The following is a 25,441-nucleotide window of genomic DNA, read 5'->3' as shown; positions in this document are numbered from 1 at the left end:
TTTCTTTAAGTTAATGTTAATGGTTAAGAGCCATAAAAGAAAAGCTAGTTCTTACATAAAGCTGTGACTATTAATTATCTTTTGGTGTAGAAAATGTAGGCTTGCCTTGAAAATACAGTTTTACTTCTTAGTTTTTTTGAGTCCATAAGAACTTATATTCATTAAAGCATCTTACCNGACAAAACAAAGATATAGAAAAAACCCAAATCATTTAATAAAAATTAGCCCTGGCTGGCATAGCTCAGTGGATTGAGCTTGGGCCTGCGAACCACATGATTGAGGTTTGATTCCCAGTCAGGGCACATGCCTGGGTTGCAGGCCAGTTCCCAGCAGGGGACTCGCGAGAGGCAACCATACATTGATATTTCTCTCCATCCCTTCCCCTCTAAAGATAAATAAATAAAATCTTTAAAAAATTCAAAAAAACCAAATCATTTTAATTATGTTTTCTAAATCACAGATTATATTAAATTATAGCAAGTCACTAAAATAATCTATTATAATAATTATTATAACCAGCTATTCAACATAATATTTATATTCTATTTCTTTAAGTTAATGTTAATGGTTAAGAGCCATAAAAGAAAAGCTAGTTCTTACATAAAGCTGTGAGTATTAATTATCTTTTGGTGTAGAAAATGTAGGCTTGCCTTGAAAATACAGTTTTACTTCTTAGTTTTTTTGAGTCCATAAGAACTTATATTCATTAAAGCATCTTACCTATTTAGACACAAAAACGCCACAACCTTTCCCTTTTTTAAGGTTTCTATCTTATTATTTTATTGTCAATCTGTGTGGCCTTAAACTTCAATTTCCAGGATGGGATATAAAATTCCATTTTGTTTATCTCAAGACTAAAGGAGAACCATGAATTTTATTCCAGAGAACTGTTTACTCACCTAATCATAGTATGACTTCAGGAGTGTCAACATATTTTTTGATTTTTTTTATTGATCACTGTTGACTGTACACACACATGCACACACACTATAAATTGACTTTATTAAGATAGAAAATATTGAGGCAAAGTTATGGACAAAAGGGACACATCGCATATCAACAACTTTCCTGATTGCATTTCACAAACCAGGGAGATATAATTAAGGATTTTTATGACTATGATTACATGATTATAAGCCTGTTCTATGGTTTGAATAATTAAAAACATGTGGTGGCATTATTTTACAGTAACATAGTTTTTATTTCAACTAGTGTGGGAGTTCCTGGTAACCGCAGCCATTACACCAGAAGCAGACGCCCATTTTTGAAGCCGTGGCACATACTGGTAAGAAAAGGAGTGTCCAACTCACAAAGCATTCAAGTCAGTCCAATTCAATGAAAAACATGTTGTCCTGCGTATTTGAAAGGTGTTGGGAGTAGATGTCAAGTACTATCAACAAACACATGCTCACAAAAGGTAAGTATGTGAGATGATTGGTGTGTTAATCATCTTGACTGGGCATTATGCCATGTTGCATATGTATATCAAATAAGTGTGTCATACACTTTAAATGCATACAGTTGTATTTGTCAATTATTCCCCAATAAAGTTAAAAAATATTTTTCCTGTGAATGCTAAGTAAAGAGTTTTTAATTTCCTTTCTTGTCAGATAAACCTGATAGCTGTAATTTTGCCTATAGCTCCAGACAAGATCATCAGTCTTTGAGATTAATTTTTTCTTTAACATAATTTTCTCTGGGAAGTGTTTCTGGAGACGCTGATTCTAGTGGGGTATTTATGTCCAAAGAGCTTTTTCCTTTGCATTTTCAAAATTCAATGTAGTTATGGGCTCATATGAATATTTTAATATTACTGGGGGATAATTTATCTTTCATTTTTTGAAATCAGATTGAAGGACTGAACTTCTTATAACACATAACAACTTAGTATAAAGAGGTTTTATACATTGTGAGGGTCTTAACAAAACTTTTCTGCTATATGTCTCAATAAAACAATGTCTATGGCAAATGAAAACAGCTATTTGTGCTTAGTCTTTTGCTCCATGCAGTCAGAAGATAATCTTAGTGGTAAGAGGAGATACAGCACAAAGTGTTGAGATTTTAATATATTTGTACCTTGAAACAAACACCTTTACACAGGAAAACCTTTATGTCACCTATACCTGAAATTGACTGAAGGGGAGATTTTATCCAAAGACCAGCTGTCCAAGTTACACAGAGGTCATGGAAATCCCACCATTAATCAGGATTGTTGAGGATCAGTTCAGACGTAGAGTGAATGCCCGGACATCTGTTTCAAAGCTGCATTTTTGCTGGGCTGGTGGTGGCGAATCCTGTGAAGAAAGCTCCAAAGCTGTAGAGGAGAGGATTTGTGAAAGACAGAAATATTTTCCAGGAAGTGCTTGGAAAAAGTAATTGATGATTTGATTCAAAATAATATTGTATAAATTTAGTGCTGACTCAATAGATTCAGCAATTTGAAACTAAATAAGTCACAGTATTTCAAATAAGAAAACATATGACAACTACTTTGAATTAGGTACAGTATAGAAACAATTTAGTTCATTAGAATTAACCTCTGTGGGAAAATGGAAAACACAAGCTAACAGCTCCAATAATGATTCTACTGCAAAGAGTTACATAAATAAAACCATAAAGAAACTACTATTATAGTCAATAAAAATGAATTATAATTTACTAAGTAAAAATATATTTGAAACAACTTTCAGCTTATTTAGAAAAAATATATCACACAAGGGATATTTTAAACAATAGGCTGACAGGGTCCAAAGGGGAGAGGGGAGAGAATCATAGGGGAAAAGGGGATGGACTCACATGAACAAGTATAAAGGACACATGGACAATAACTAAGGTGGGGGGTGGAAATGTTGAATAAGAATGGTGGAAGAAGATATCTTTGTCTTGCTCTTGATCCTAAGGGAAACAATTTTAGTTTTTGCCCATTGAGTATGATGTTGGCAGTGGGTGTACCATATATGGCACTTATTATGCTGAGGTATGTCCCCTCTATTCCCACTTTGTTAACAGTTTTATCATAAATGGGTGCTGGATTTTATCAAATGCTTCGTCTGCATCTATTGATCTGATCATGTGGTTTTTCTTGAAAGACACTCAAAAGACTAAATAGATAGAATATATACACCACTATATTCTTGCAGCATTCTTTATAATAACCAAGGTTTGGAAGCATCCCAAGTGTCCATCAGTAGATGAGTGGATATAAAAAGCTGTGGTACAGTTACATGATGGAATACTACTCAGTCTTAAAAAAGAAGAAAGTCTTACCCTTGTGGCAGTATGGATGAACTTTGAGGGTATTATGCTAACTAAATAATAAAGTCAGAGAAAGGCAAGTACCATGTGATTTCACTTATACATGGGATTTAATGAACAAATGAACTAATAAGCAAAACAGAGAGATACTAAAAAAATAGAGAGCAGGCTGACACCTGTTGGAGTGGTGAAGCTGGCTGGGGTGGTAGAAGGATTGAACAAAAAAAATAGAAAGGCATTCATGAACATTGCAACAGTATGGCAATGGGGGGGTGGGAGTGGAGGAGGGTGTAGGGGGAATAAATGGTGATGGAAGGAGACTTGACTTAGGGCGGTGAACACACAAAATACAGTGTACAGATTATGTGTTGTAGAATTGTGCCCCTTAAGCCTGTATAATTTTGTTAAACAGTGTCACTCCAATAAATTTATAAAAAAGTTTTCACAAAGATGTGGTTTGATAGATATTATTGTGGTTCAGTTCACAAAAGGATTTGATAGCCATATTTATGTGGGAGAGTGGGCAGAAGCAAGTGTTCTTAAGATTTTTGAACCTATACTAGTATCAAGGCAAAGGATAGATAAATTCTACTGCAGAGGTAGATACACTATTTTTTGTTTGAAGTGGTTTGTGTGTCTAAGCATGTATATTGTGTGTAATATCCAAGCAGAGATGCTTTAGGAATAGTTAAAGCCATCAGGGTTGACTGAAGACCACCTACAGTGAATGAATGTCTCCTGAATATAATGACACCTGCTTGGCGACAGAAAACAGACTTTTGGAACATTGCTGGTGAACATGACAGAAATATACATTTTTTGTTGCTTAATCATTTAAGCAAAGAAAAGCTGGGCCAGTCAGATTCAGTGAGTACATCTAAAAGGCTTACAATGCCTGGGTTTAAAACTGGAAATTTAATTTAAATCTTAATGATGTTAATAAGGTGAGATATATTTGTGGGTCATATGAAATTTTTTTTCAAATACTAAGTCACCAAATCCAAACTCCCAGAATGATGCATATAGTTCTTTAACATTTTTTCAGGAAAATCACAAAGGAAGTTAGAAGACTTGGCTAGCAATGGCTTTCACTTACTTCTTCACAGTAACTATGTTTTTGTTCTATTTTAGTGTGGTGGCTTTCTGACATTTTTCTTTTTGAAACTTATAATTTATGTTGTACTAAAATGATAGATTTTAAATGAGTCAGGGTCCAAAATTAGCAAGAAAGGGCAAAGACTAAGTGAAACTTTGCATCTCTTGTGATTTGAGAGATTTTCCATCAGATCATCCATCTCTTGCTTTATTCTCATAAAGAGTCAGGGTAAAGGATAGAGAAATTGTACCACAGAGGCAAATATACCATTTTCATAAAGCAAGAGGTATCCAAGAAAGATCATTTCAATGTAATATTTAATCTGCATGTAAACATTGATTTTAATAAGGGTGCAACTTTAGATTTTCTGCATTATGAACTATAATGTGTTTATAGTTAAGTTGCTTTAAAGTAGTCTCCTAAGACCCCAAAACCAAAAGGACTTCATTGTTATGACAGCTTTAAAGAGTAGGATAAAATCTGTTAACTCAAACAAACATTTTTTTGTAGATAACCCAATCTTTTCTAAAACTTATACTGACAAAGCTTACTTGAAATGATAACCATCATAACCATCTACTTGCTATCTTTCTCAATTAATTTTTAGGCCACTGGATTTAACAATATTTGTGTTACCTGGGTAGTAAGTAGAAAGAAATATTATCTTAATTTAACCTCAGTTCAGTAGGGTAAATTTCTTTCCCACTAGCATAGATAGACTTTATAAAAACATCACCTTTGTGAAATAATTATAGCAAACATTTATTGAGTAAATATTTATAACCTTAGGCACTGGTTTCAGACTGATTAAGTAATTTAACTACTATGACAACAGCAGGTGCTATTAACACCTTATGTTATGAATGAGAAAATGTAGTTATTGCTTAAGTCAATAGTTGTCAGACTTGGGGATGTATTCAGATCACCTACAGACTATTGAAGAATCTGAGGCCTAGGCTTCTTGAAATAGAAAATTTCAAGAAGGTCTGGACCTTTGTATTTTTACCTAACACCCCGTGGTGCTTCTGAATAGAACCCCTGATTCAAATGCCTTGCCTAAAATAAGTGGCAGAGCTGATATTTACACCCTAATTAATGAGATGGCAATAATTTATGCTTCCAATCAACAAGCTATACACTGTTCAACTAAATTCGTTCCTTGAAATTACTAGGATGTCCATATAGTTTCTAAAATAACAAATATCTAACTGACTCACTCCTCTGAGCAAAAGCAACCAATGGTCTGTTTTAGTGTATTGGTTTTTAATTATCTCTATTACTAAGAAGTGTGCTATTGACATTACATACAAATATAGCAAATACACATTATATTGTAGTGAAGTGGCCCGGCAAAATTTCTAGCAGAAACAGGATAGAGGTACTGCAGAGGTCATTCCTGTATTGGAAGTGGAGTTAAAGTTGAATTCCGAGGTGCGTGCAAGCTGTTGGGTCTATAGTCTTGTGAGTGTGTACAGTATTTCCACAGTTTATTATAATACAATAAAATGAAACTTGAATAATGTACTGACCTTATTCACTGGACATTTCAAGTAATTCGTACTACGGTATTAGGAGAATAACATGAAACTGAACATTGGCAGTAATGGCTTAACAAAGAAACCATCAACTTTCAAATTTTCATTCTAAATCTGTTTTTTAAACAAGATAATGGAGCTGCTGCCTTTAACCTTGCATCAGCTACTTTCCCCAGGAGAGACATTGATAACAATTACAGGTGTAAGTTATGGTTTTCTCTTTCTGGCCCACAAGATTTTCTTTTTCTCCTGTGTTTGGAGTAGGAAAGGATTTTCAGACAGTTCGTGGAAAGTCCTCAAAAATCTCCAAGTCACATTTATGGACATATGGCTCTAGCGCCCCCTGCTGATGGCATTAATTACACTGTATGTAATTACATAGTACATTACAACGTACATACTATGTAATTAATGTTTGTGGCACACTGACCTCAGAATCCAGAATTCCTCCAACCATTTCACTTCACTCCCGAGAGAGAAAAATAATATGATCGCAACGTGTCTTATCTGATCTTTAAACCATTGTTAGATTTTCTTTGAAATTCTAAATCCTCAGCTTTCATTTGGTTATTATTAATTTGTATGCCCTATTTAAAATTCGTCCATTCATTCATCAAAAAATATTAAGCTTATGCTCTGGCAGGACGTATTCTAGTGCATTGAATACCTCTAGTTCGTTGATACAGGTATGAACAAAACAATGCTCCTTCTTCATGGGGTTAAACCCCGGGGTGGGACAGAGAGTTGATAAAAATCAAAGTAGAGAGAAGGGGAAGGCAAACGCACAGTATGTCAGGTGGTGATAGCCTTGTGGGAATAAAAAGGAAGCAAGTTAATGGAAAAAATAAATAAATGCAAGTGAGGGCTGGAGGTTCTATTTTTTATAGGTGAGCTGTGGTTTGTGGCATTTTCCTGCCACTTTTTCGATGAGTGCACTGAACATAAACAGAAGAGAGGCTATTTGCTTCATAACAGCTGCACTTCAGAAAATGCACACACTGCGTGCCCAGGACTGTATTTGTCATAAAGACTTCAAAGTCCTCCCGCCCAGGTAGTGTGAGCAGAGGTTGGAGCACAAAGGGAGGCAGTGCTGGGCAACCTCTGGGGTCGGGGTGGAGGGGGAGGCTTCTCTGGACAGGCAGGGGCAGACCACAGGTCTAGACAAATTTTATATTCAAAACAAATTCACCGGTCTTGGCCTACCATCAGAGCTACATTTGATGTAGTATTTGAGACTAGGCTTCCTTTATTTTTAAAAAATTTGACACAGAACACTGTAACATTGATACAGAGTCAGCCATTCGCACTTGACATTTTATCATCTGAAAACATGTCATTGCAATCCCATTCTTAACGTGAATGTGTCTGCACAATGGTGAGGGAGAGCCTTCGGCTTTGTCCCTATTTCCAGTCCTTTTCCTGAGACTCCCAGGTAGCTATGGCCGCACTCTCATCATCTCTGCTGGTCAGCAAACAGAGACCATGTGTTGGAAGCTCTTGTGGGTCAAATCTCAAAGCACTGGGATAGATAATTCTGTTTTCAGTTATGTTAAACCAGAAAGAAAAAAATAGTTGAATCTATTAAATAGTATATATTAGTAGAAAATGTGGATTAAATAGGGTAACCCATCATGAAGAGGAAGGTGGCAAACAGCCTGAGCACTGATGGTCTTTCTCTCCCGTCTCTTCTCCCCATTCCTGCCACTCACAAGGTCAAGCCCCAAGTCTGAATCAGTCAAGGCTGCTGCCTTCTCAACATGTATACTCAAGCTGCTATGGGTTCTCAAGAAAAATCACATATTTTAGTGGATTGGGAATATGACAAATCCATGGTCCTCAAAAAAATAGGAAAAATGGTCCTCGAAATACCTGGGAATTTCCCACTGTGTTTCTAATCAATTCTATCTCCTATTTTTAACCTTGGCTTCTGTCCTCAATAGTAGTACTCATCAGACTTCATCAAAAGCTTCCCCTCAAGAGCAGAGCTGCCCTCTCATTACAGGCGGAAGACGGAGGCTGCCTGGTTGTCCTTCCCTAATCTTCCTGACAGCTACATTGCTTTCAAAGGTTTCGGCATCTGCCGATCTTCGTCAATATGTCTCTTTCCATGGCAGAGGCCTTTGTCCAGCTGTTCAGAGATGATCCTTTCTCAGCCGGCCCATGCCCTCGGTGACATTGCCACATCATTCACCCACCAGCCTCTACCCCCTCTGCCTGCTGGCTTCCTGAGGCCTGTGCATTAGGGTAGATCAGTGGGTTTGGAATTCTAGTGTCTCTCCAAATAGGTTTTCTCATTTGTCATGTGGTTACCAGGATACCTCTTCCACAGGGTTTTGTCAACTTTAAGTGCCATAATATGCAATGCACCTGGATCACAGCAGGTATTCAAAAAAGATGACAGTTTTTATTATTGTTTCTATTACTCCTACTAGCAATTAGCATACTACCAATTTTGCAGTAGTCATGTTCAAATCATGTTTGCATCCTTATAAAACTTGTAAGCAGGACAGGTCTTGAAATGGATTCAAAGTAGTCAAATTGCTTTCTCAAGGTCACAGAAATAGGTGGTGGCAAATTTCAGACTCAAAATTCGGTTTTCTGGATCCTGCTTCAGTGCTTGTGTACATTTACCACCTTTTCAGTATCTGACTCCTTGTGGGGAGTACGTTAATGTCTGTGAACGTCGGACTCACTGAGCTTAGGAGCCACAGAGCTGCTGCTATTTGTGAAATATGCTTGTTTCACTCTGTGTGTACATCATTTGTGTTTTTCTTTATATTTGGCCCACTTATAAGTTGATGTTCTGTAAGTATGCCAAGTGGGACAGGCGTTAATTGTATCATCTGAAGCAAAGAGTATGGCTGTGTGAGGCTGAGGAAACTACAGTAGATTTTACAAAACACTTAGGGAACAAAACTATGAACACTGAAGACAAAGACTGCATAACATATGGTTTAGCATCCATTTGTATAGGCAAGTGTAAAACATCCAGGGAAGGAAGTACGTGTGCCTTTTATTCAGTAATTTTTTTTATAAGTTCAAGGTTTAGTAGCAATTTTGAGAAGTTCAGTTTGAATTTCAGGATACTTTAGAGACCATGTAAACAACTTACATCAATATGAAATCACTCTATGGAAATTGTTACTTTATTCTGTTTGGGAAAGGAATAACTGTTTTTGAATTATTAAAATAAAAATCAAGCTGGTGAGTAAAGAATCAGAAATACACAAGAAAGTGCTGGCATAAATGAAAACACAGAAAGTGAATTCCTACAGGAGTTCTCAGGACTGAGGTATCATTCTTGCAGCTGCTAAGAGTGTTGGAATTACTGTGGCTAAAGAAAACTTCCCCCTTTAAGATCAGACCTGGCTCCAGGGAAGCCCGTTCTAGTGGCTTTTTATGCAACCCCAATAAGTGGGATTGCATAAAAGCCTGGCCTCCTTGCTGTAGTTTGAATGGCTCCAAAGAGGGTCAGAGTAGAACACCATCAGACACTTGTTAAAGGTGATAAGACATTTTATTTAGACTACTGCATTGGGACAAAAGACTCTAATACAAACTAAGCTCAATTCTAATTAAGACAAAGGTAACTGAGGTTTTTAAAGAGATAAGGGGCCTAGAGGTATTGGAAAAGGGGATAACAAAAAACCTAGGGGCCTACTGGGAAGTGCAATTTACGGAAGGGAAGTAAATGCAAAATGACTGAAAATGGTTTGACAGTGTAAGTAAGGGTGGGGCGATGTATATTTTGTGGTTTGTCAGCACTCCCCCCCCCCTTTTTTTTGAGCAAGGACTCTGCACAGGGGCTGGGGACACCTTTAGGAACAAAGCCCAGTGCAGGTGAGAGCAGAGCAAACACTCAGTCAAGTCCCTTAGTATCATATTCAGGAAAATCCTTTGTGTTGTGTGGGAGCTCAGAGTTCCCAAGGCTACCCATTTTCAGAACTCCTCCTAGGGCTTCCCGAGCATCCAGTCAGACTGCAACGGAGCTGGACTTCCCCCTTCATGCAATCTGGCCCCTGCCCACTCGCCTCCCTTCCCCAGGTGGTGATCCTAAGGTTGCTAGCGAATGCCCTCCATGCTCACCTCTGTCTGTGGATACTTCTGATGGAGTCCAGCCTCTAACAATGTACACCTCATAACAACAGTCCCTGGGCAGTTCACAAATTTGAAACTGACAATTCTTTTTTTCTCTCCAAAGACATTTTGCTCTATGTGTGTAAGTCAAACATCATTATAACCTTAGAATATGTGACAGCTTTAGGACTGTGACACTGCATTTTATCTAAAAAGGCATGATTATTTGGGCTGACTCATTCTAGTCTTTTGTGTGTTAATTTCTACACATTTTAATTTTTTGTTTTTGCTGTAATAGTCTATTAGAACCCTGAATAACTGACCTCTTATTCATTCAAAGGTAGTCTGCTAAATCATGAACATAGAGAGTCACATCCTAATATAAATGCTGTGACTCTACATTATAAATGCAAAGCTATTTTTTTAAGTACAGAATTAATTGGGTGGTTATAGCAAGTAAATATGTCATGATGCTATCATGTAAGAAGTTAAAAAAAGTGCTGACAGGAAGAACACTATACATGAAAATTAGATTTTTATTGGACTATTGATCCATTCATTCACCTCTATTTCTTGGGAGATAGTTCGTATTAGAAATTTGTCAAATAGCATCATGAAACCATTAAAGCTATAGCATAACTTTCAAACAAAGTGACTTTATTAGTTAACCAACTTAGTTGTTTTTTAAGAATTATTAAATATTGTTTTTTGCATGAAATTTATTGATTTAGTTGCTAAATGTAGAAAAGGACCCCAAGTTTGAGTCTTTTGACAGGATTCATACTATTGTCAAAATTTTTTAAACAAATACAAAATTATAGATAAAGATTAGCCTCAGCAAGAAGATAACAAAAGCAATTGTCAAATTTATTTTATTAAAGAGTACCAATAGGCATCAAATTATGTTAATGCAGATATTGTCAAATAGCAATTACTCTCTTAGACAGACAAACTTATGGTGGAACAAGACTTTGATATGAAGAGAATAAATGAGTTCCTAACACATATGTGAGAAACATGTGAGAGGTAAATATTCTATGAGATTGTGCTTTCTTTATTATGAAAACTCTATGCTATAGAAGATGTTTTGTTTTAATTTTGGTAACAATTACTTTATGAAACATAATGAAGCATCAAAAGGTGTACTGGCCTTAACACTGAGGAAATATCATTCTTTTATTTTTTTAAGATTTAAAAAAATTTATTTCTATAGAGAAGAGAAGAGAAGGAGAAAGAGAGGGAGAGAAACATCAATATGTGATTGCCTCTTGTGCACCCCCGACTGGGGACTTGTTTGGCAACCCAGGCGTGTGTCCTGACTGGGCATTGAACCATGGCCCTTTGGTTTGCAGGCTGTGCTCAACCCATTGAGCTACATCATCCAGAGCTGAAGAAATACCATTTCTATCGAGGCAGCATGGAAGGCCGTTGCTGCCTGGTGGCAGCTATACCAACAGTTTTACTCTCAAAGTGTACTCGGTATCCAACTAAAAACTTCCTGCTGTTGTTTCTATGTTGAGGAGGAATGTAAAAGTTATGAATGTGATGAAATTTTAACCATGAAATTTAGGTGCTTTCAACTTCCTGGAAAAAATAAGTAAGCAACCAATGTAAGATTGTTTTTCTGTTTTTAAGTAAGCAAATAGAAAAATATATTATTTTCTATCATTAAAACTTTTATAAACAAATTCTTTGAACATATATTCCCCTCTGGTATCACTGCATTTTCTTGCAATCCGATGAGAGTAAAACTTTCAAATAATATTTTGCTTTTCTCTCTTTGCTTTATCTTCTGTTCTCTCAATAATCCAGTCCAGTAGAGCTTTCATTTATACCCAGTGAAACCACTTTGTCAATGAAAAAACAACTTTCATCTCAGCAAGTTCAAGGGTAAATTGTCAGATTTATCATCAAGTGTTTCCTCAGTTGATTTCATATAAACAATATGTAATATATGAATGTAAATAAAATGTGAAAAATATAATGCAATATGAAATATAATATGTAACAAATACATATGTGTATATATATAATCTTAAAACATCATCATTCCTTATCTATTCTCCCCACTCATTTTCTGGAAAAAGTGTATACTTTCAATTTTTTTACTGTTTCTTCTAATATTTATCTTCATAAAACTATTATTTTGAGTTTTTCAATTTTATACTTTACTTATTGATTTTTTATTATCAATGGGCAAACAACCTGAATAGACATTTATCCAAGGAAGATGTGCAGTTGGCCAACAGGTACATGAAAGATTCTTAATGTCACTAGTCATTAGAAAACACAAATCAAAACACCAGTAAGATATTACCTCTTGCCTGTTAGAATGGCCGTCATCAAAAAGAGAAGAGACAAATCCAGACCAGGATAAGGAGAACAGGGAATGCTTGTCCACTGTTGGTTGGATTGTAAACTGGTACAACCACTATGGAAAACGGTACAGAGGCTCCCCTAAAAATTACAAATAGAACTACCATGTGATTCAGCAATTCTACTTCTGAGAGTATATCAAAAGAAAGTAAAATACTAACTTAAACAGATAGATATCTGCATCCTTAGGTTCATAGCAGCATCATTGACAATAGCCAAGACATGAAGACATAAAAAACAACCTATGTGTCCATCAATGAATAAATGAATAAAGAAATGTTTATATATATTATGGATAAATTTAAATATATATATAATTTAATATATATTTATAATTTATAGTATATAATTTAGCTATAAAATTGAGAAAATTCTAGTATTTATGACAACATGGACCTTGAAGGCGTTATACTAAGAGAAATAAGTTGAAGAAAGGCAAATACTATGTGGTATGGCTTATTTGTAGAATCTAAAAAACAAAAATCAAAGTGGACTAAAAGAGATTAGATATGGTTACCAGAGATGGGAGACAGAGGAGGAATTAAAAGAAGGTAGATAAAAAGTATAAACTTACAGTTATAAGATCAATAAGTATGAGGGCAGTAATGTACAATGTGATGCCATAGTTAATACTGTTGTATATTATAGTTGTTAGGACAGTAAATAATAAACATTCTCATCACAAAATTTTTCCTTTATGTATGAGATAATAAGTGCTAAGTAAACTTGTGATAATCACTTCACAATATATGTAACTCAAATCATAATACTGTATGCCTTAAATTTATAGGGCTATATACTAATTATAAACAAATAAACTGGAAAATAAGGAAAACAAGATAAAAAGACATTCCTATCCCATAATATATTTCATGTCCCAAATGCAATGCATTCTATCGTCAAGCATAGTTAACCTCAAACTTTTAGGTATATCAATATTTGCTACTTATATTTATTATGTAAATATACTCAACTCTTAATGTATATCATGGTTATATTTCCTTTATTTTCATCATTTTTTAGAGTTTAATAATTACCTCATTTTGTCACTGATACATCTCAAAATATATACAAGGATGATAAGCATCCTTCCAGTAACTCCAGCCCATTGGATTATTAATCTGTTTCTTTTTCATTTGAAGACATCTATAAGAAACCCTCTGTTCTGTAACCTCTGCTGGTTATTTTCTATGCTCCTTGTGGAGCTGGGTACCCGGGACCCCCTTCACTGTTACTTTGTGACCTTCCTGCACACTCTTTGTGTGGGGTCCCCTAGTTCTTTGTTCATTTCTCTCTTTCTCATTTTCCTTTCTTATTTAATAATGCATACAGTAAAAGAACTCTCTGGGAAACTGTGTGGATGGTAACATGTCTATATTTTAAATTCCCAGTTGCTTAAAAATGGGCAGGTATAAAAATCTGGGTTGGAGATAGTCTCCCTTGTAATTCTGAAGATTGTGCTGTTGTCAAATTTCCAGTGTGGCTCTAAGTAAGTCCAATGATATTGAGGGACCTGATCTTTGGATGTGACGTCTTGTCTTTCTCTTTATCTCAGGAAGAATTTTACGTTATTATCTTTGTATTGAAATGTTGTCGTCATAAATCAGTCTCTTGTCATTCAGTGCAGTAGCATTTGGGTAATCCTGCCAGTACAGAGAATCATGATATTGGTTTGTAAATTTTTCTCTTATTATTCTGTATTGTATTGAAGTTTTCTCAAGATCTCTATTCTCTTTTTTCTAATATTTAGTAATTGAAGATTGGACCTTTGGGATTTATTCTTTTTTATTGTATTTTATATTTCTAAACCTTTGGGTCTTCTTTTTTGAAGTTTTGTTAACTGTTATTCTGTCAAATTTCTGCTACATTTTTAAAAAGCTATTATATTTTAAACTTATAGTAGCTCCCTTTTTGTACCAGAAATTTGCTTTCAAATCATGTTATCACTTCAGGGATACAATATCATTAAATGAACTGTCATGTTAATTACAGATTTAAAAATGCTTCATTTAGGAGGTCCGTTGCATCTCCGTCAGTCTGGACAGAACTTGCTGATGAGGATTACGAAGGAGTCAGTTTTTTCAAAGGGGGATCTGCAGATGGTCATTTTTTTTTCTCCTGGATTGATCAGTTTCTCTAGACACCTATCTTCTAACCTCCTGCCTTGGGAAATAGAAAACTTTTGTTGGCTTTCTGGTAATTGAGTGGGAAATATAGGCACTTCTTCATTTAATTATTTAATTGAGTTTAACCATTGAATTGTCTCATTTAGTCTCTGTTTTCAGAAAGTAACTTGTGCTGGATGTCCCCAACTCTGGAATGGCCCTCACAGACCACCAGGCTGCAGCCCACTTTTAGCACAAACAGAGTATTCTTATGGTAAGGTAATTTCAATTTTCTTAATACTATTAAAGTGGTACCAATGATCATGCACAGGTTAGGGAATTAAATAAGTCAGTGATTCAATAACAAAATATAAATATAAATTATTGCATAGGAAGTAAAGACAATGATCAGTCATACAACTATTATGTACCACCTCCAGCTTGTTTTTCACACTGGGTTTTACAGCTGGCTCATCTCTGTCTTAAAATTTCTCATCTCTTCACCAAATGTTCCAATGTTCTGCTGCTGCTAATGTCTTACTGCTATAACCAAACTCAATGCTTCTTGCTGTGTTGTAGAGTTATTATCATCAACTTCAGTAGTTCCACAAATATGCATTGAGCACTTATTATGCACGAGATATTGTGCTGAATGCTGGGATTCCAAAATGTATAAGGTCAAGTGTGTTTTATTTTGTGAAAAATATTTTAATAACTTTATAAGTAAATTTAATTTTGTATTACAGAATTCATGAAGGGTTTGAAGGGCTGACAAATTTTTCATGCCACCAGATGCATAAAGCTCTGGAGAAAATGTGACAAATTGGACTCAGTTTGCAGGAAAGATGAGGAGAGGATGTCCGGCTAACACACAATATAGCAGGACTCAGTCCCTCCGACTCCCCTCAGCTCTGCCCGGCCACTTCTCCAACTCTCTCCACCCCAAACCCAGCATGTCCCAGATGCTTAAGTCTCAACTTATTCTTACTATTTTTTCCATTCTGCTTTATGACCATTTCATTTTAATTGGCTATTTACCTCAAGGCTATGTCCTCCAGGAGATTGAAAATAAACCAGTGTGGGTAGTTTTCCTCTTAAAGCTTTTGGCTGACCAAACACTTTGTAAGACACAGTCGGAAACACTTTCTGGGTCACATCAGTTTTTCCTACTGTTTGTATAGTTCCTACTTTTGCCAGCGCAATAGAAGCTAATATAAATTCTTTGTTTATACTTCTATTTAAACTGAAAGAAATGCATATTTTCACTTCATGGAGAGAGTTGTACTTACTGGAATAAATAGGATATCTACATATGTCAGTTACAAGATTTCATGCTTTAATGTCATGCTTAGATGCTTGAAAACAATTTTGTTATTTGCTTTTTGGCAATTCAAACAAATCAATAAATTAATCAATTACTCTAGTAAATTATGGAGCAAGTGTGGTGCATTTTATTGTTTGTGGGGTTTTGATGCCAAGCTATTTTTAGGATTTTATGGACAAAGCAATACTGTGTAAAGGATATAGGTGGATGAGGAATAAACCCCTATTCTGTAGCCTGTCTTGAGTCATTTAGTATGTGTGACCTCATTGTTTATTTAGCTTCTCTAGTTTTTCTAGACTCTTTTATACCAAGAGATTATACCGTCCTGAAATGAAGTGATATATTGAGGTCCTTTGTGATTCTCGAAATTCTGATTTAATGTCTTTTTTTTCAAGTTTTTTAAAAAGATTTTATTTATTTATCTTTAGAAGGAAAGGGAAGGAGAGAAGGAGAGAAATATCAATGTATGGTTGCCTCTCGTGAGTCCACTGATGGGAACTGGCCTGCAACCCAGGCATGTGCCCTGACTGGGAATCGAACTGCGATCATGTGGTGCGCTCAATCCACTGAGCTACACCAGCCAGGGCTGATTTAATATCTTTTAAGTCATAAGAATTATAATTAAGAAGGTCAAAACTAACTAGTTTTAAAGCAACAAAGACATGGATGTTTTATTAGATACTTATGGATGGGCTGGATTATTATGCTGAGAAAGCTGATTTCTCTGTTTCCAAACCTTTGTTCAGCAAACTCATTTTACTAGCTACTAGTGAAGTAGGTCTGTGACACCTTGGTAGAAATCTTTAAAAATGAGCCTGATATAGGTGGGGTTTTTTTTCCCATCAGGCAGGGTGAAGAAATCTGCAGATCCTTTTTGAGTCCTGTTTGTCCCTAAATCTATTTAAATAAATAAGAACAGAAGTCATTTAATTGTTTTATATTTAAAAAGGTTGACTTTACTGAGATCTTCACAGCACCAGGAATGTACTGGCTAATCGTACTCTTACTCAATTTACACATTTGTTATTTACACTTAATCTGCAGTGATTTTGACACAGATTTTTACTCTCATAGAATAGTTATCCCTGGAGTTTATATTTATAATGGAATAAAATAAGATATGCATACCAAACTGAAAATGCGTTGTGTGTGGTGAAAATTCAGGTCCTTAGAATATCTTAAAAGTTAAAGGTATCTGGCTTAGGGGAAAAAGATGGGAGGGCATTGAAAATCAATATAACTTTTTGGAAATAATGTAATTTTTCAGTTTCGCATATATAGATCTGTAAGATGCTAAATCAATGGATACATCTCCATATATAAATTTTATTTATTTATTTATATTTAGAGGGGAAGGAGAGAGGGAGAGAAACATCAATGTATGGTTGCCTTTCATGCATCCCCTGCTGGTAGTTGGCCTACAAGGAACCAGCCTGCAACCCAGGCATGTGCCCTGACTGGGAATCGAACCCCGATCATGTGGTTTGCAGGCCCGTGCTCAATCCACTAAGCTACACCAGCCAGGGCTCCATATATACATTTATGTATCATTTAATTATTCTTGGAGTTTGCCTTTCCTGTGACATATGCAAGCATACATTCACTGTTTCTTTGTTAAGGCATTAGGCTGTTTGGTATAAATATTACAGGGTGAGGAAGGCTGTTCTTTCAAGATCAACATTGCTGCTTAATAATGATTGCTTTGTAACTTTACTAGTGGAGCATCAGTTTCATCATCTGTAAAATGATGAGGCTAAAATTATACTCAAGTCATTGTTATTATTATTACTGAATTAATTATAATAACCATTGTAACTTCTTTTTTGTTTTGTTGCCATGACTTTACTTTTTGTTGTTGTTGTTGTTTAAGGTTAGGAGAAACTTGTTTGAGTATTTTTAAATACTAGTTATCCCTTATGAATCAGCAAAGAAATAACACAGCTACACAGGCCACTGTATATGTTTTCTGTTTAAAGATATAGTTGTATTTATATTAGATATCTGACTGTAAAAAATGGTTTTCAAACAAGAATGAGTATAAGAATATCCTCTAGAGGGATCCATTGTATTGTTTTATAGCCACAGGCCTAAAATTGCCCTAAAGGTTTGTTCAGTGCGTCTTAGACTATTGGAGATTTACTGTCATGACTATTTAATGAAGGAGGGGAGCAAAATGACAAGTCATAAAAGATTTCCAGACTTATTTTTTTATAATGATGGAAACTTCATGTAATTCAATAAACATCCTTTAATATGATGGTATAAAGCTGATAATGTAATTAGTTTGCATGGAAAAGAAGAAATTTCTTTTTTCATACATAAGAACACTTAGAACTTCATTTTAAAATGAAACTTATAATGTGTCAGTTAAATTTTAGTCTTAGTTTGATAAAATGGTCCTCAATAAAGTCAGGATTTTCAGAGCACATTTTACTGTTCCATAGAACTAACTGAAAAAAAATAATAAATTCTATTTTGACAGTATAAACTTACATTCTTTTTTATGAAATAGTAGCCTATGAAACTGGAGTTTTTATCATTTATCTCAAGATCAAAGATAATTAAATTTGTAGTATATGATAAATAGAATATCAGATACTCTGATACAAGTTGAATCCTGTTTCAACTTGCTCTTTAAAAATAAATATTCTGCTTGATTTTGGATTTTATAGTATGTTTTAATTATATATATTTTTGCTATTGAATGTATATAACCTATTGAAATTTTACATTTCGATTTATTTTCTTAAACAATTCTGTCTCATTGTAAAATTGCTCTAGAATTATATGCAAATATTTCAGATTAATGTATGCTATTATACTCTTCTAGTTCTAAACACACAACTGACAATATAAATAAAATTAAATCTCAATGAACTTTTAAAAATAGGTAATATAAATTATTTATTAATGCTTTTCCAAGTCACATATGTGTAATTTTAAAAAACATAAATTTTCAAAAACTGTGAATTCTGTTAATACATTTTTATTATTGCAAATAAATTTTATAAGTGATTTTTGAGTCTTGAAGAAGAGGGAAAACAAGAATTACATATGCAGATAAATTAAATGGCATGTTTTTTCAGCCCAGTCACTTCTAAAATTTTTCTGCATTTTTTTGATCTCAGTAATTGGATTTCCTTCACTGAATTCTCATCGTCTTGCACCTTTCTTGTCTCTGACATTGCTAATCCACTGGTGACCTGGTTCTCTGCAATATTTTCATCTGTTTTTCACCTTTTATTCTCAAACCTGCCCTGGTTTAGACTCCTATTCTCCCATCTTCTGTCTCTCCCCCTGTTCCTTTCCTCCATCACCTCTTCCCACTTCGTTTCTCCTTCTCCCCATCTCCAGTGGCTCATGTTTGTTCACTGAATGTTAAAAGGGAAATTTCAGACACACACATGATCTATTAGTTGTTTACAATTTTAACCGGAGTAACTGTAACCAGACTTTTTTTTATTAACTCTTAATAAACTTGAAAGTAGATAAAGTTAAAATTACAAGTTGCCTCCCTATCAAATATTAAGCCAAAAATATCCTTGCAGTTTCTTTGCTCAGCTCATATTCTTTCCTTTGCTCCGGTGGGTCTCCAGACTATTAAACTCTTGGCCTGACCTATGACTACCATCAATCAACCTCATAACTTCTCCAAAGATTTCTGAAAATACATGTTTGCTTGTATTATTTTCAGCTAATCTTTAGTATACTTCTTGATTTCTGTTGGCTTATCTGATTTCTGACCCTTTATTTGCCTCATTTACTACTTTTAGTACCAAAAATTATACAGGATTGTTCAGAAAGGTCTGGGTCCCAGTTCAGACTCTTTCTTTGACTGATTTAAAGATGCATTTATTCATCTTTCTAAGCCATACTTAGCATTAGTAAAGGAAGATAATAATATCTATGCCATGTACTTTTTAAGAAAGACATATGTGATTCACCTAGCATTGTATCTGGCTCACAAAAGGTACTAAATAATTTTTATTTCCTCTTCTACCTTATTTGTGCTGTTTTCTTCATTCTGGTTGCTTCCCAATCCAGTTCAGCCTGTTGCTACCCATCTGTGACCCTGTGTTGCACAAGTGGGACTGTGTTGTGTGAAGCATATCAGATACAGCAGGGATGAATTATAGCACCACACATTCCTTGACCTTCCTACCTGTAGTAGCCAGTGAACTCTGACAGATGCTAATGGAATTTGCTTGCTATGGAAAATTTAATAAGTACTCAAGGTTATTTCATGTTGATGTGATTAGTCAAACCAAAAGGAATGCTATTTTCGTAGATTCTTGTAACCAGTGGGCAAAGTAAACCTGGGTGAAACGTGCTATAATAAAAATCTTGCATAATCATACTTAAAAGACATGTTAAGAATGAGAATTTTTTTCCTTAGGGAAACTCTTACAATTTATTGTTGACTGTTGATAACAATGTGCTTGAACAAAAAAGGCACAAAAGGGTATAAGTAAAGAGTTAAATATAATTAAAAGAGTACCTGTATTTGCAATATAGCTTGAAAACTGGATACATGTTGACGTACATGGTTAAAACAACCAATTAACTTTTCTCATACAAATCCTTTTTATAGTCACCTTTTTATAGAATATAATAAAATAATCAAATGCATGTGAGTGCCCACTCACACAATGACACCCAGTATGTGCAGAATCAAAGAACAGAAAACTCTAACTCCAAGAATACACACTATCTTTTTCTCCATTTAATCCTAATTTCCAAGTGACTGACATGGTCCTATCTTCATATACTTTCCTACACCTCATCATCTAGAACCAGCTGGTTATTTAATACAAGGGGCACCTTGACCTCACTAACCATTACAAGGCCCATCTCCAAGGCCTTTCATTTCAGCAGCAGGAAGGTTGCTTCTAGCTCACAGCCAGCTATCACCTGCACCCTCAGATTCAAGTTGGTGGCCTGGTGCTTTGGAAGATGTGCTGCTTTGAGGGAACCAAATCGCTGCATCTGGTGAGGAAGCAGGAGAGGAGGGTAATAGCCCAGGGGGTGAGTGGGCTGTGGACGTGCTTACAGAAGTTGCTGTTGATGTTTTTTTCCTTGTTTTCACTGAAACTTTTTTCTTTTCTCTTACTCTTTCAGAAATAGTTTCTTCCATTACCAAGATTTAGAAAGCAGGTAGCACAGGAAATATTTCAAGCTTAACTTCATAAACTATTTTTTCTTAGTGCTCGTGCAATATAATTGGCATAGAACGCCAGTAAAGGCTCCCAAAGCTCCCATCAAGGCTGGCTGGCAGGGGCTGAGGTGTTTTCTTCTCTGTTCTGAGACAGCAGCCAAGACAACATGAAATTACACCACGGGAGCACACAGGCTGCGACCGTCCACCTCTTGCCAGCCAAAGGACAGAACAGGAGGGTGGTCAGAAAGGCCTGCTCCTCCCACACTTGAGGTTTCCTTGGCCTGGGCCTAGCTGGGGGTGTAGACAGGGAAACCTGTCATTTTCAAAGGTTAAAAATTATGATAGCACAGAAAAGATATTTTTCTGTTATTGATTTTGTTTATTTTTCCAAAAAAAGACAAAAACATCATGCAAGCTGTTGCTATTGTAAACCATAAACTACTGTCTTGATGTTTCCTGAAAGCTAGGTAACAGAGTCAATTCTTATCTTATGCTTTATCGTTCAGACATGTGTTTCGTCTCGTTCTTCCTCCACAGTATATTTCCAAATTGTATAAAGTTAGGTTTATAGAAACTAATGCACTATGGAACCTGCAGATATTGCTATTGTTTTGAAGTCACGATGACTTGCAATATTAGTAGATATTAAGTACACATAGAAAGTGAACAAATGGCATAGTATAACTTATTACAATCTTTAAAAATGTTGAATTTTTTTTCATTATACACAAGAAGGTAAATGCAGTAAAACTATAACATAACTTTTCCATATGCCATGAATTTGGTGTATATATACACACATATTAAGCAAATTATCTTTTTTTCTCTCTATTCCTATATAATGTTATCTGAGATGTATTAATCTTATAGTGGTATTTAAGTATTGTTAGTTTTACGTCATAGTGTTTACATTATGAAATACCAGAAGATGAAACACCACTAAAGGACTTTACCTCCTCTTCTGGGGAACAAAGTTTCGTGCTTTATTTGATTTGAATAGTTGTATTATGTTCGGTGTAATTATGACCTTCATTTGCAGATTAAGTATGATCTAAAAAGACTCAGAGTTTCCTTTCCTAAATAGCTCCCAGTTACCACTTGGGCTTCAAATTAATGGTCAAAAACTTTCCAGTCGATAATCTCTAATCTCATACCTAGCGTGGAAGCTGCCTGTAAACTCTGCCAGTTCCTATTCCTGGGTATGTGGGGCCATAAGAAAGAGATCCCTAGGCTCTTCTCCAAAATCATGGATGTTTCTGGAAACCTGGAAAAACTTAAGACCCTGGGCCTGATGATGAGCCCAGGAACTAACTGTCCCCACCCTCCTTGTACCACTGCCATTTTGAAAAGGATCAAAAAATAAATCTCTGCTCTTGGGGTTTGGGTTGTATATGCCCATTGGATCTAGCTTGCTACTTGTGTATTACAATCTTCACTCTTATAATTTTTAAAAATTTGCTTGATTCTTCAGTTACCGAGAAATTTGTTTTAATTTTCACACAATGATACTAATGATTTTAATTTCTCCTGTAGTTCTGTTAGTTTTGTTTTATAAATGGAGACAATATTATTAGATGCATACATGCATATAATTAAATTTTTGGTGAATAATTTATCTTGTCATTATATTATCTTTAATCCTAAATAATGCATTTGGACAAAATGTCTGTTTGACCTTACTTGAATATGGTTTTTGTCATTGTTATTATTGTTAGTGCTTAGTATGCAATTTCTATCATTTAATTTTAAAATTTCCCTGTCTCGTGTTTTATCCGAGCATGTTGTAAAAGGAAAATATCCTGATTTTGCCTTATAGCCAACTTTTTAGTTTAACTGGAAAAGTTGTCCTAGTCTGTTTTCACTTATTTCTTCACCAATATATTCAAATTCATATCTAATATCAATTTTTCTTTGCTTTACTATATACCTCTATATTGATATCAATGTAGATATATAGATACAATTTCTGGCTTTCCTTACCTCATCTGATATAGCTAAGCTTTGTTATTTATTTCTTTGTGCTAGTAAACAGATTTTATTTTCCTTTTTCATGGTTGTAGCCCTTTCAGAGTCCCAGAGGAAAAGCAGGGCATTTTCTCCTGTCCTTACAAGCAAAGTCTCCATGTCAGTGACTTCCAAGCTGAACTCTTCCCTGTGAAAGGACACCTGAAATCCCCTCCCAGACTACGCAATACTCACTTCCAATCACAGTTATGTGCTACTAATGTACTGAATGTACCAAAATTTAAAAAATGGTATTTAAAATGAGTGTAAATATATTGCTAAATACTTTTCTGCAGGTCCCCCGTGGAATGTCTTATACAGCAGTTTCTCTGGATGCACATACACATAACTTACCTTAGAAATCAATATATTAAAAATACAACTATTTGCCAGAGAAGCTGTACCATATTACTAGATATTTCGTTTTTCTGTTTTCAGCCCTTTCTTCATCCTTGACCCAGGGGTTTCCTTTCATTTCCAAAAACTCAGTAATGAACTTATATAAATAAATAAATAATAAAATTCCAACATGTACATTTATTTAGCAAATCTAGCACTTTTACTTTTCCCCAAAATTTAAATATCATTTTACCTTTAATATTTCTGAAAACCGTAGTACCTGCTAAACTTCCTATGTTATTTCTTCCCTAAATTCTACTATTTAGAAAAGTGAAGCTATTAAATATATGGTGAATACATGCCCTAAAAGTGCAAAATAATAATAATAGCAAAAAAAAAAATAAGACAACCAAAAGCAGCTTTCCTACTTTGCCACTGATCCTCTTATTTTAATGACTTGTATTTAATTGACTATATATCATTGGTTTAATTGGAAATTTTCTGGCAAGGGATAGAAACATCAACACAATATGCAGATACCAATTATTTTAATCATTGTTATGACTATTGAACATATGGCATTTTAATATAATTGAGACATAATTGAATAGTTCTTGAGGCAAATGCCGAACATATAAATTTTTCCACAACAGATTTGAAAAGAACAGTGGGTTCTGTTAACCTAACGCTGGCTCTTTTCCCTTCCACCACCGGTCTCTCTCCCTCCTCTTTTGTTTCGCCATGCCTAATCTAGTCGTATTTGGAATAATGGAAAAAACGGGGGTTTTGGAGAACTAGGACGTTTCAGAGGGAATGCAAAGGACTGAGGGCTGGTGGAAAACGAGTGCCCTTCAGTTGGCCTTTTCCCCCCTTTTTTAAAGGAAATCATCTCAGCAGCTGAGCACTTCTCCACGGTGCTAGACCACCTTTAGTGTGGCTCCTGCCCTGCCTGTGGGTGGCGGCCCTTCCTTGTGGTGGGGCTGGTGGTAGGTCCCAAGGGGGCAACTATTAAGTGCGTCCAACAGCAGACCAATAGTGTACGTGATATACACTATCACGCAGGGCCACAATCACAACCGGTTGTTCAAAATTACGGGTGATTCAGGCGACCTGGAACAGCGAGGAGATCGAGACACGTGTCACAGTGTGTACGGGCAAGACCCTGGAATACAACAGCGAAAACGACTTCCTGGCAGGGAGTTCTGACTCCGTACTGGGCAGCTGCTGCTCAGAGGCTGGGCGGGTGCACTCGCTGGATTCCAAGCCCCTTTCCGCCTTCCAGCAGAATAGCCTGGGTCGCATCCAAGAGTGCTCAGTGGCTTTGAGACCCCACTCCTAGGTGGGCAAGGTGGGGAATTTGGCCAACGCAGGTACCTGTTTCCTGTCTAAGTATGGATAAGCAAGATGTGCGCTATGGGGTGGCAGAGACTAGGCCGCCCCCCGGCCCCCTCACCCCCCGCTACTCCGGCTGTGGGCAGGCCAGGAGAAAGCAGTGTCCACCTCGCTGCTCTTCTCTTCTGCCACTAAGACACCGGCTGAGTCTCCGGGCAGTGCACAGTTCTCCTGCCATCTCCTCCTATCTGGCAGGACTCCTAGGAAAGCCACTTCAGGGCTTTTCCGGGGGCTGGAGGTGGCGGAGCCCTGGTGTGGGCGGGATTTCATGGCGTGCTTCTATAGTGAGGTGACTGCTGTCTTATTGCCCTGCGGCCACAACCTATGCATGGAGTGTGCAGTATGCATCTATGAGGAGGACCCCAAGTGCCCTGTCTGTCACATCACAGCCACTTCAAGCCATCAGAATATTCTCCTGTTTTCCCCTCCCTCCTACCTCCCAATATCTTGAATTTGTAGGATCTTCTTTTAAAGATTTTATTTTCCTACCTCCCAATATCTTGAATTTGTAGGATCTTCTTCTTTTTTTTTTTTAAAGATTTTATTTATCTTTAGAGGGGAAGGAGAGAGGGAGAGAACATCAATGTATGGTTGCCTTTCATGCATCCCCTGCTGGGAGTTGGCCTGCAGGGAACCAGCCTGCAACCCAGGCATGTGCCCTGACTGGGAATCGAACCACGATCCTCTGGTTCGCAGGCCCGCGCTCAATCCACTGAGCTACACCAGCCAGGGCTGTAGGATCTTCTTTATATCCCAGGAGTTCTGAAATTTCAGGTTTGT

At 36.0% G+C, this 25,441-nt stretch overlaps 1 pseudogene; it reads left to right on the top strand.

Moving 5' to 3' along the window:
• Positions 1 to 25,112, top strand: part of LOC118983271 (RNA-binding protein MEX3A-like) — a 32,549-nt pseudogene extending 7,437 nt beyond the window's left edge.
• Positions 25,113 to 25,441: the final 329 nt, after the last annotated feature.

Source organism: Sturnira hondurensis, unplaced genomic scaffold (assembly GCF_014824575.4).
Source record: "Sturnira hondurensis isolate 20B ecotype Veracruz unplaced genomic scaffold, ASM1482457v3 Scaffold0000396, whole genome shotgun sequence".
NCBI classification, from domain to species: Eukaryota; Metazoa; Chordata; class Mammalia; order Chiroptera; family Phyllostomidae; genus Sturnira; species Sturnira hondurensis.
Note: the sequence above shows the minus strand (reverse complement) of the source record. Positions and strands in the feature narration are given on the sequence as shown.